Source organism: Arvicola amphibius, chromosome 12 (genome assembly GCF_903992535.2).
Source record: "Arvicola amphibius chromosome 12, mArvAmp1.2, whole genome shotgun sequence".
NCBI lineage: Eukaryota > Metazoa > Chordata > Mammalia > Rodentia > Cricetidae > Arvicola > Arvicola amphibius.
The window spans coordinates 101,775,231-101,786,458 of record NC_052058.2 but is presented as its reverse complement, the minus strand read 5'-3'; the positions used below and the strand labels follow the sequence as shown (position 1 = coordinate 101,786,458).

Sequence of the window (11,228 nt, the reverse complement as noted above, 5' to 3'; positions counted from 1 at the left end):
AAAGAAACAGATACGAGCTCACTGGAGTCGCCGAAGCCTTCAATTTGCGGCTCGGTTTGCAAAAGCGCGAAGAACGGTTTAAAAAGCTGTGCTTCCGGTAGCGGCCCTTGCCCGCATGCTCAGAAAAGCGAACCGAAGGGCACTGCCAGCTACGGGAAGTCGTGGGGGACAATTTCCTTCACCGAAATCGTCCGATGAATAGCGGGCACCCATAACCCAGAAGTGAAAGACTGTTCGCTTCACTATCAGACACCCCGACGATCAAAGGAAGTTCCGCTGGAAGACTTGTCCACGCTCTCCTGACTCCTCTCTAGCTCTTTTATCTCACAGCCTTCTCCAAGTCTTGCTTGAGTTTTGCTTCCACTACTCAGATGGCCTAAATATTCCTTGGTCACCTTTTCCATTAAAGCACCTTTATGCTACGGGTCGCCATTAGAGTCAATCAACATCCTAGTGCGGAAAGGGAGCCTGGAGCGGCCAGTGCGCCGGGCGTTACCATAGAGAGGAAGCCACCTCTCTGGGCTGAGTTTGCAGTCTCTATGGTTTAGCTGAGCTGGTGGCGGTAAGGGGAACACAGTAAGGCCGCACTGCGCAGGCGCAGTCGGCTTCTCACTTTTTTTTTTTTTTTTTTTTTTAATCCCCGCACCAAGCGCTTAACCTCATTGGGGTGGAGGAGAAGGCGGCGGCTGTCCGGTCCGCAGCCCCAACAGTTGTGAATAATAGAGCTGTAAGTACCGGGTTAAAGACGAAGAATGTTCAAACTGGAGTCCACCCGAGGGCCCTGCTCTCTTTCCGGGCGGCGGCGGGCGCAGGGTCCGGGTGGGGACAGTGTCCGGCGCTGTCAGTCGCTCTGGGGTGCACTTTTGGGGGAGGGGGCGGCCCTGGGATGGGATCGGGGTGAGAACCCAGGATGCGCGACTGCTAGGTCCAATCCTGATCGCAGGCTGCTTTGCAGAGGGGAGGTGGGGCGGCTGTGGGGTCAAGCCTGGCTTTGTGTGCCTGTCTCTTTCAGACCCCACCCCGGGGCCCCTTCTTGACCCGGAGTCTCCCTGGCCGTCTTGGGAGACGCCAAAGCAGTCTGGGGTCTCTTTGAAAAGAACCCACATTGCACAGAGCGGGAAGGGGCTCCAGGAGAAGAAACCCCACTCCAACTAGTCATCGGCGAGTGATGGGTGTGGAGAAAGATTCAGAGGGAAGAAGGGGTTGTCGGGGAGGCAGGCCGGGCGGCCGGGGCTCCCAGCCCGGGCCAGACAAAAGCGGAGCAGCCGGGGCCCAGCGGGATGCAAAAGGTCCCCTTGGTCCCCAGGAGGGCCCCTCTGCGAGGGTCTTGGCTAAGCTGGAAAAAGCGGACAAGTGCTGAGTTAAGGCTGTTCAGCCTCCTCAACTTGCCTTTGTTGTTCTTTGGTATTGGCAGAGCCGCTCTGACGAAGATGAGTGTGTGATCTTGCATGTTAGTCTGGTTGGGTACAATGGAGCAGATTGAATTTTGCTTTCCATTTTATGAGCTGCTTGGATGAGTGTGGGGTTTTCCAAAGTCAAACTCATTATATAAATCTCTATAGATTTAAAAAATAGTTGTGTTTATTTCTTGAAAGAATAGTTAGATGGAGCCTAATTAAAGCTTGTTGTGTCGCATCGAGTGGATTTCTGTTAGGGGATTCGTTCATGAGACACTGACCTAATGGTGGAACCTGTGAGTTCTTTAAACCTGATACTTTAATTTGTGATGTGGCGCTGAGTGCTTTGGATGCTCTAGTCCTTTGGGAGTCAGTGATGCGGGAGAGTCAAGAGTGATGCAGTTGCCTGCTACCCCGCACCTTGCACCAGATTCAGGTGCCACTGGCTAGTATCAATTCTAGCCTTAGAAATTATTTATTGCTATTCATGACATTTATGGAACTCTTGGTCTGAGAGATCCGAAACAGAGGGGTCTGGTTGCTCATTCACGGAGTAGGAGGGAGAATAGCAACATTGATGCAGAGACATAGAGATAGGGAAAATAACACAGCGCCCAGAGAACTGAATATTATTTATCTTTTTTACTTGCTAAGAAAGATTTAAGTTTTAATGAGCTATTTGTTCATTCATCTTTGTAAAGTTGGCTAATTGCAGCCTTGTTGCAGGACTCAAATTTCAGTTTCTGTAAGTCATTGTTTATTACCGGTAACATGTAACTGCTAGTTTTTATTGTCAACTTGACACAACCTCCTCACCCAGGAATTTCCCAGATCAGATTGACCTGTGGCCATGTCTATAAGAGATTGTCTTGATTGGTGGTTGATGTGGGAGTGCCTAGCCCACTGTGGGTGGCATTGTTCCTAGGCAGGTAGGTCTGGGCTGTATAAGAAAGATAGCTGAAGTGTCTGTTTTCTCTTTTCTCCTGCTTCTTGATCTGAAGCCATGAAACTCTCTGTCTTGCTTTGAGGACTCCTTGTGCTTTGTGTGCCAATTTATACTAATGAAAATTTGTTTGTAGACTTCTGGCAAGATGCTACCCCAGTTTTATGAGTTGTAGGTAGGGACAGGCTTCTTTGAATTTAGTCAGATTCATGCCTGACTTTTTTGAATTTATTTACTCTCTTACCTCTTATGAACTCAGGACACATTTCTTTTTTCTTTTTTCTTTTTTTTTCTTTTTTTCTTTTCTTTTTTCTTTTTTTTTTTTTTTTTTTTTTTTTCGAGACAGGTTTTCTCTGCAGCTTTTTTTTTTTTTTTTTAGAGCCTGTCCTGGAACTAGCTCTTGTAGACCAGGCTGGCCTCGAACTCACATTTCTTACACGGAGTGCTCTCATTCCCCCCGTCCCCCCCCCCCCCCCCCGAGAACCATAGAAATGCGTGTAAATGGAAGAGCCAGCATCATTTCAAATGCAGACTTTGGGGATCTAACCATGATGTTAATTTTGAATATTTGCTACTTTATTGGATTTTTTTCTTCTGGCTTAAGTGGAGGAATGAAGCTGTAAATTTGGGTGATTAAGGCAGCCTTGATACCAACTTCCTCAGGATGGCACACCCCTCAAAAGTTGGATGCATGTCTATAGACAGTTTTTACTCTTTCAAAGTTTTAAAATGAATTTTCTCTTCTGTATATGCTTATTAACTTTTGGGGTTATGATTTTAAAAAGCCTTTTCAAACTCTAAAACTGTAGTGAAGACATTTTTTTTTACATAAAAGTTTTTTAAATATTAAAAAAACGAAAGAAAAAGAAAGTCAGAGAGCAAGCTAGTAAGCAGCGGTTGTCATGGGTCCTGCTGGGAGTTCCTTCTTAAGTTCCTGCCTTGACTTCAATAATGGATTGTGACCTAGAGGTGCAACTCAAATGTGCCCTTTTCTCCCCTAAGTTGCTTTTGTTGGTGTGTTTGTCATAACAGAAGGCAAACCAGAACTATAACTGGTTTAAATCTTTAAAGTTTTAATTATTTAGCTTACTTATTGACAGTGCTAGGAATTGACCCCAGGGTTTAGTCTGTACTGGACAAGTTCTCTGTCAATGAGCTACGTCCCAGCCTTTAAGTTTTTAATTTTTTTACATGTATTGTTTATTTGTATATGTTTGCATGATTCTGTATATGTGAGTGTGCATGTGCCGTACACAGCAGGCATGTGGCAGTTAAAGGACAATTTGTAGGACTAGGTTTTCTTCTGCTGTGTAGGACCCTCTGGTCCTCAGGCTTGGCAACAAGTCTTTCCTCATGGAGGATTCTCACTGCCCCCAGCATTTCTTTTTGTATTGATAGCAAGCAAAAATCTACAGCATGAGTTTACTTGCCCCAGTAACAACTGTGGTAGACGCTGAAGTATAGCACAGACAATGGAACTGGCTTTTTATAGAGCAGGATTCAGATCCTTAAAATAGTTTATGTGGATGGTGAGGAAGGATTGGTCAGAAGGACATTAGGATTATAATTTGAATGTGTTTCATTTTGTTTGGTTTTTGATTTTGATTTTTTTCCAGTGTTCTGTTACTTTTATTTTCTTGAGCAGCTCAATGTCTTGGTTTAGAAATTTGGGCAGATAATTTATGTACTTGATTGTCTTTATTCTTAGTAATCTACTTTAAATCAGTTTCTATTACATTTATCTATTGGCATATATTTATTAGTGTGTGTATGTGTACCAGGTACATGATATGATTGAGGACAATTTTCTTTCTTTTTCTGTTTTTTTTTTTCTTTTCTTTCTTTTTGTTTTTTGAGACAGGATTTGGCTGACCTAGAACTTGCTTTGTAGACCAGGCTGTCCTCGAACTCACAGAGATCCGCCTCCCTCTGCCTCCCAAGTGCTGGGATTAAAGGCATGCGCCACTATGACTGGCTCAGAGGACAGTTATTGAGTGTCAGATCTGTCCTTCCTCCTTGTGTGTTCTAGGGACTGAATTTAGGCTTGGTGTCAAGTGCCTTTACCCACTGAGCCATTTTAAGCCATTTTAAAATTAATTTTTAAATAACAGTATTTTTTAAAGATTTATTTATTTATTATGCATACAATGTTCTGTTAACATATATACACCAGAAGAGGCACCAGATCTCATTTCATGTGGTTGTGAGCCACCATGTGGTTGCTGGGAATTGAACTCAGGACCTCTGGAAGAGCAGCTAGTGCTCTTAACCTCTGAGCCATCTCTCCAGCCCTAATAATAGTATTTTTAATTGTGCAGTATGATTGCAAATATAGCCATCTAAGGGTTAATATTAGTCCCAGAGTTGAGTTTCAATAGCTGTTAGTTGTGATAAGTGCCAATCTGGTTCCCAAACTACATGGCAGTGGTAAATGGTAGATAATAGTAAAACATGTTTAAAATCAGAACCAACTAGAGATTTTCTTGAAGATAAGAGAAAGGTCTAATTTTAATTAAAACAAAAACTACAGAGAGAAGAAATCACAGGTGATACATCTCTTGATTTGTAAAATTTAGTTGTCAAAAATGAACCATGCTTCCTTTGCTTGGTGCCTGGCAGAGCATCGCCCATAAGACATGCATACCTATAAGAGAGAGAGATTAACTGATGAATCCATACCTATGAGAGAGAGATTAACTGATGAATGCATACCTATCAGAGAGAGAGAGAGAGAGAGAGAGAGAGATTAACTGATGAATGAAACTGATAGTTTTTAACTGGTTTCTTTGCTGCCATACCTGGTGATATTTGTCCCCAGATTTGTGCTGTGTCGTGTCTTATCCCACCACCCCGGGTCCCAACAGTACCGAGATGGTGGCATTACTGACACAACGCCTTGTTTGTTGCCCTCCGCTCTCTTCCTGCTGGAAGTTTCTTCAATCCTTGCTATTTCTGGTTTTATTTCTCAACTTCCCCGTCACACTGCTTCCCTCCTGGACATTTACTCTTCTTTAGATCCTTGGATATAGGGAGTTTGAGAACATTCTGTGATGTCGGCTAGTGTGACCCGTGGGACTTGTCTTCTAGTGGGAGTTGTTGATTGTGTGAAAGAATAAGGAAGTGTGTCGTGGAGCTGGAGAGAGGCCTCTCTTCCAGAGGACCTGGGTTTGATTCCTAGCGCAACATGGTGGCTCACAGCAGTTTGTTACTTGAGTTTCAGGGCTGCTTCTTCTGTCTTCTGGTCTCTAAGGGCACCAGGGACTCCTGTGGTGCATAGACATATATAGGCCAATACACTCAAACACAATAAAATAAATACCGCCTCCCCCCCCCCACCCCCCAGCTTGGTAGAGCTCCTAAAGGCCCCCGGGCCACTGTCTCACCTGACATCTGCAGCATTCTGCTCTCCAGCCTCAAACTGCAGGCGAACCTCTTTGTTTCAGGACAGGCTTTGTTGACCACAAATATTTTACACTGCATCAAATCTGGCCTCTGCTTTTACTTGATGACATTAGTTATCCCCCAAAGCAGGATGGTTTAAGTCTGTTTTTTTCCTACCACTAGCTCTCTTCATAGTCCCATGGGCAGTCAGCAGGCTTTCCTTGGATTTAGATTAGGTTTTCTTGAACAACTCTTTCATGAGTTGGGTACCAGCTCCCCAGAGGTCCAGTTACAGAGACCTATAAGCATGCTAGGGGCTCACAGTCTGGGAGGGGAGGCGATAGCCTGAGTCGGTGCTACATGTATTAGGTGTATGCAGACACATCTGTGTCTGTCCCCTCCTAGTTCATCACCTGGTGTTCAGCATCAGACCCGTAGCTGCTGCTCTTCACACATGTGTTCTGACATAGCACTACATCCCAATATTCCTCCTGGTTTAATGGAAGCTCACTGTGCTTTTAAAAAATATATTGTCAATTTATTTCTAGATAATTTCACATATGTTCACCATGCTTTTTAAAAGCAGCTTTTTTTTTGTGTGTGTGTGTTGGCATGCATACGTTTGCAGGAGCTTGCGGAGGTCAGAGGTCAGCACCAGCTATCTTTATCAATACTCTCTACCTTATGTTTTGAGACAGTTTCTACTGACACAGGAGCTTGCTGATTTAGATAGACTGGTTGGCCAACATACCCCAGGGTTCCTCCTCCTGCCTCCACCTCCCCAGGGTTAGATTATGCTTTGTACGATACCTACTGCCTTCCTACTACTTTTCTTCCTCCTCCTCCTTTTCCTCCTCTTCCTCCTCCTCCTCCTTTTCCTCCTCTTCCTCCTCCTCCTCCTTTTCCTCCTCTTCCTCCTCTTCCTCCTCTTCTTCCTCTTCCTCCTCCTCCTCCTCTTTTTCTGTGGGCTTTTAGAGGGTGGAACTCAGGTTCTCATACCTGTGTAGATAGAGCCATCACCCCAGCCCGCTCTGGTTTTTTTTTTTTTTTTTTTTTTTTTTTTTTTTTTTTTTGGCTTTTTGAGACAGGGTTTCTCTGTGTAGCCTTGGCTGTCCTAGTACTCACTCTGTAGACCAGGCTGGCTTCAAACTCAGAGATCCTCCTGCCTCTGCCTCCCAAGTGCTGGGATTAAAAGTGTGTGCCACCACTGCCCACTATACCTCTCTGTTTTTAAAGTGTTCTTTATTTCATTAATTTTTTTAAGCATTACCTTTTTTTCCTTTTCTCTTTTCTTTTTTTTTTTTTTTGTGTGTATGTGTTAGGTCAGAGGACAGCTTGTGGGAATTGGTTCTCTTCTTCTACCATATGGATCAAACCTAGGTAGTTAGGCTTGGTGGCAAGTGCCCTTCTAAGCTAAGGTATCTTGTCGGCCTTAGGGCATCTTTAAATGCTCTCTATCTTTCATTGTATTTTGTCAGAATACACAGCTGTTTCCTCAAGTTTGAAAACCACAGCAACCAATTTCAAACTCTGCTGTGCATTCTGGCTCTGCTTTGAGCTAGTAGTTCCTTTGTATTTTAGAGTCTTTTTCTATAAAAGAAACAATGGGGGTGCAGTGGGTTGGGGTGGGGAGGACCAGTATTTATATGGTTGCTGTAAGGATGAAATGAGATCATACATATAGAGTAGGAAGGGTGACCAATCCACATGGCAGGAAGAAGAAGCTTATACTAGAAGTGCTATAGTGGTAAGGAGTTCACCATGCTCACTTGGGGAGCCTGTTGAATTATGATTGACCAGGCTCTACTTTCTCTTGTCTATCCAGAGCTTTGGTCAGCTCTGTATCAATGGGATCTGGGCAGCCCCAGTGTCCACTACCCCCTGATGATTCTGGCATGTCTTGCAGGTTGAAAGCTCTGCACTTTGTTAATGCTGCTATAATGACATTAAAAAGTTAACATGTAACCACTCACCCAAGCAATAGCTGAGTAAAGCAAGAAGATGACTCCTGCTGGCGTGGCGAGGTGTGGCCCCCGCTCTCAAGCTCCCCTGGAGACCTGTGTTGCTGTGTTTGAAAGAAAATGGTACCCAAAGGGAGTGGCACGATTAGGAGGTGTAGTCTTCTTCCTGGAGGACACATGTCACTGAAGGGGCAGGCTTGAGGTCTCTTCTCTCAAGCTTCACTCAGTGTGACAGTCAGTGGACTTCTTGGTGCCTGCAGGATGTATGATTCTCATCTATTTGTCCAGCACCATGCCTCCCACATGTTTCCATGCTTCCCGCCATGATGGTAGGTAATGGACGGAACCTCTGAAATGTAAGCGAGCACTACAGTTGAATGTTTCCTTTATGAGAGTTGCCCTTCTCGTGGAGTCTCGGCACAGCAATAACCCTAAGGCTCAGTGGAATGGGGTGGGTAAGTGCCTGTAGAGACCAGAAGACAATCCAAGCTTGTCTGCAGGAGCTGTCCACGTGAGTTTTTGAAACGGGCTTTCTTACTGGCGTGGGACTCACTGATTTGGCTAGACTGGCTGGCCAGCAAGCTCCAGGATCTGCCTATCTCTGCCTCCTGAGTTGTTGGGGTTACAAATGTGAACCATCATGCCCAGCTTTCTTCATGTGGGCTCTAGGATTCAATTCAGAATCTCATGCATACAGGCCAAGCATTTTACTGGTTACGCTGTCTCCTTAGACTGCAGACTCTTTAAAAACACATTTTTTACACCTTTTTATTTATTGTGTGTGTGTGTGTGTGTGTGTCTCATTTGCACACATGCCGAGGTCAGGAGACGACCTGCAGGAGTGAGTTCTCTCTGCCGTGTGGCTTCTGAGGCTGAGCTCTGGTCGTCATTGTTGATAGCAGGTGCTTGTTTTTACCCACTGACCCATCTCGTCAGCTCCCGCCCCCCTCCTCCCTGCCCCTCTAATCAGTTTGCAATGTATCCTTCTAAATGCTTTGCCACTTTTGTAGAGATATAAATGGATGACTTCATAATGGCAACAGCCAGCTTTTGAAAATGAAAGTGATTTTGAAAGCATTTTAATCCTTTTTGCTCCTTTCTAAGCTCCGAGGAGCAACAGGGAGAGAGTGGCCATGCTGGCACTTTGCAGATGAGACATTGGGGTCCGGTTCTCAGCAGCAGGAGGCACAGGCCTCGGGTTGCCTGTCCTGTTCTCTTCTCATAGGCTTGCTTTTTTCAATTTTATTGAAGTTGTGGCTCATGGGGCTTTCTGATCCTTTGGCCATGTGAGTGGCTGCCATACTGGATTTTCTCCTTTCCTTTAGTGCATATATACTTGCCTTAAAAAACAAAACAAAAAACAACAACAAAAAAATTGCTGGGCGGTGGTGGCGCACACCTTTAATCCCAGCACTTGGGAGGCAGAGGCAGGCATATCTCTGAGTTCAAGGTAGCCTGGTCTAGAGTGAGTTCCAGGACAGGACAGGGCTATGAAGAGAAATTCTGTCTCAAAAAACAGAAAAATCGAGTTGGGTGTGATGGTGCATGCCTTTAATCCCAGCACTTGGGAGACAGAGACAGGTGAATTTCTGTGAGTTCGAGGACAGGCTGGTCTATAGCCTGAGTTCCAGGGTAGACATGCTCCAATACAACACAGAGAAACCCTGTCTCGAAAAACAAAAAACAAAAAAAAAAAAAGAAAGAAAAGAAAAGGAAAAGAAAAGAAAAGAAAGAAAAAACCAAGAACAAAACAAGCCACCAAAAAATGAAACGAAACAAAAGTGTGAATTCAGCCAGTTGTTGGGATATTATCATTTATAATCCCAAACCCAGGAGGCTTCGGCTAGCCTGGATATATGGGACATTTTTAATCTCAATCTCCATCCCCCCCAAAAAAGCAATACAAAAGTAAATTTAAAGTTTTATACTCACATCTATTTGTGTCTAGGATGTATCTTTCAGGTGAAAAAAGTCTAGGATGCGGGTCTTGACCACTTGTTACTGTGGCCCATTTGGGTATCTGTCTCTGATCCGGGTAGCTTAAGTCAGTGTTTACACTTCCTGCCTGTATCTGTAACTTGTTCAAGTAACCTTCCAGGTAGAATCTACTGAATCAGTTGACAGCGGCATTGCTGTACTGTAGCAACAGTACATACAGTTGAGATTGGAAGGGGTGAACCACACTTAACCGTCTTAGAGCTGTGTGTGGCTCGGATTGAGTTCAAGACCTTAGGATGCTCAGCAAACACTCTTCCACAGCGCCCTACTCAGCCCTACACACTATTTCTTTTTTCATTTTTGAGTAAGAGTCTTTTATATCCCAGGTAGGCTTTGAAACTACAATGTAGTGGACGATGGCTTTGAACTCTTGAATGTTCTGCTTCCACCTCACATGTGTGTACATTCTTGGCAAGCTCTCTACCAACTGCGCATGTGTGTGCATTTTTGGCATGCTCTCTGCCAACTGCACATGTGTGTGCGTTCTTGGCAAGCTCTACCAACTGCGCATGTGTGTGCGTTCTTGGCAAGCTCTCTGCCAACCGCACCTCCTTCCAAACCCCTGTCAAGTTTTCTTTGCTTTAAAAAAAGAGATATTTACTTTCTGAGAGAGAGAGAGAGAGAGAGAGAGAGAGAGAGAGACAGAGACAGAGAGACAGAGACAGAGAGAAACAGAGAGACAGAGAGAGACAGAGAGAGAGTTTGCTCGCTCACACGCATGCGATGTGTGCATTTGCCACATGGTGCAGGTGTAGAAGTCAGAGGACCACTTGGAGACATCAGCTCCTTTCTTCCACCATGTGGGCCCTGGGATGGACTTGGCAACAGCCTTGTCAGCAGATGCCCACACCTGCTGAACCGCCTCACTGGTATATGTAAATAACTGTCCTGCTGTTATTTCTTAAGGCACCACCTTTGAGATTGCCCTCCTAGCCATACTAAATTATCCATAGTAAATAATTAAGGTTGGATGATCTTTCTGATGGTAATATATATTATTTTAACTCTTAATTGGTAAACTAAGGTTCTTTAGAGAAGATTTTTTAAATTGTTTTATATACATGTTTGTGTGTGTATGTACCAAGGTGTACATGTGCAGGCCAGAAGATAACATATGGTGATTGATTCTCTCCTTCCATCTCATGGATCTTGGTGGTCAAACTAACTCAAGTTAGCGAACCATCTCAGAGGCCCTTTCTCTCTTATCTTCTTGTTGCCAATAGTATTTCCAAAGGGATAGGAAGAGTATATAACTCTTGCCCTGTGAGAGAGATCAGTGTTTGTCCACATTAGAATGTGATCATATAACATTTCTGTGGACTACCTTCAAGTATTTCTTTAAATAGTGTGCACTAGTGTCCAGCTTAAAATATTTACTAGTCAGGATGGTTGTGGGTGGAGCCAAGGTTTCTGTTTTTTCAAACACATTCCCCAAGTGATTCCGAGGCCACTAAAGTTTGAGAGCAGCCCCTGGGGACTACCTTCCGGGTAATTTCACAGATTGTGTCTTTCCTGTGAGTCCAGGCTGAGTCTGTTATGAACGGGTGC

General features: G+C 44.4%; 1 protein-coding gene across 1 annotated transcript in view; it reads left to right on the top strand.

The window, feature by feature from the left end:
* The first annotated feature begins 626 nt into the window (after positions 1 to 626).
* Positions 627 to 11,228, top strand: part of Clasp1 (cytoplasmic linker associated protein 1) — a 212,633-nt gene continuing 202,031 nt past the window's right edge. Inside the window, exon 1 of the mRNA XM_038349426.1 lies at positions 627 to 727. The gene's annotated coding sequence lies outside the window, so the exon portion shown is untranslated. The remainder of the gene's footprint in view (positions 728 to 11,228) is intronic.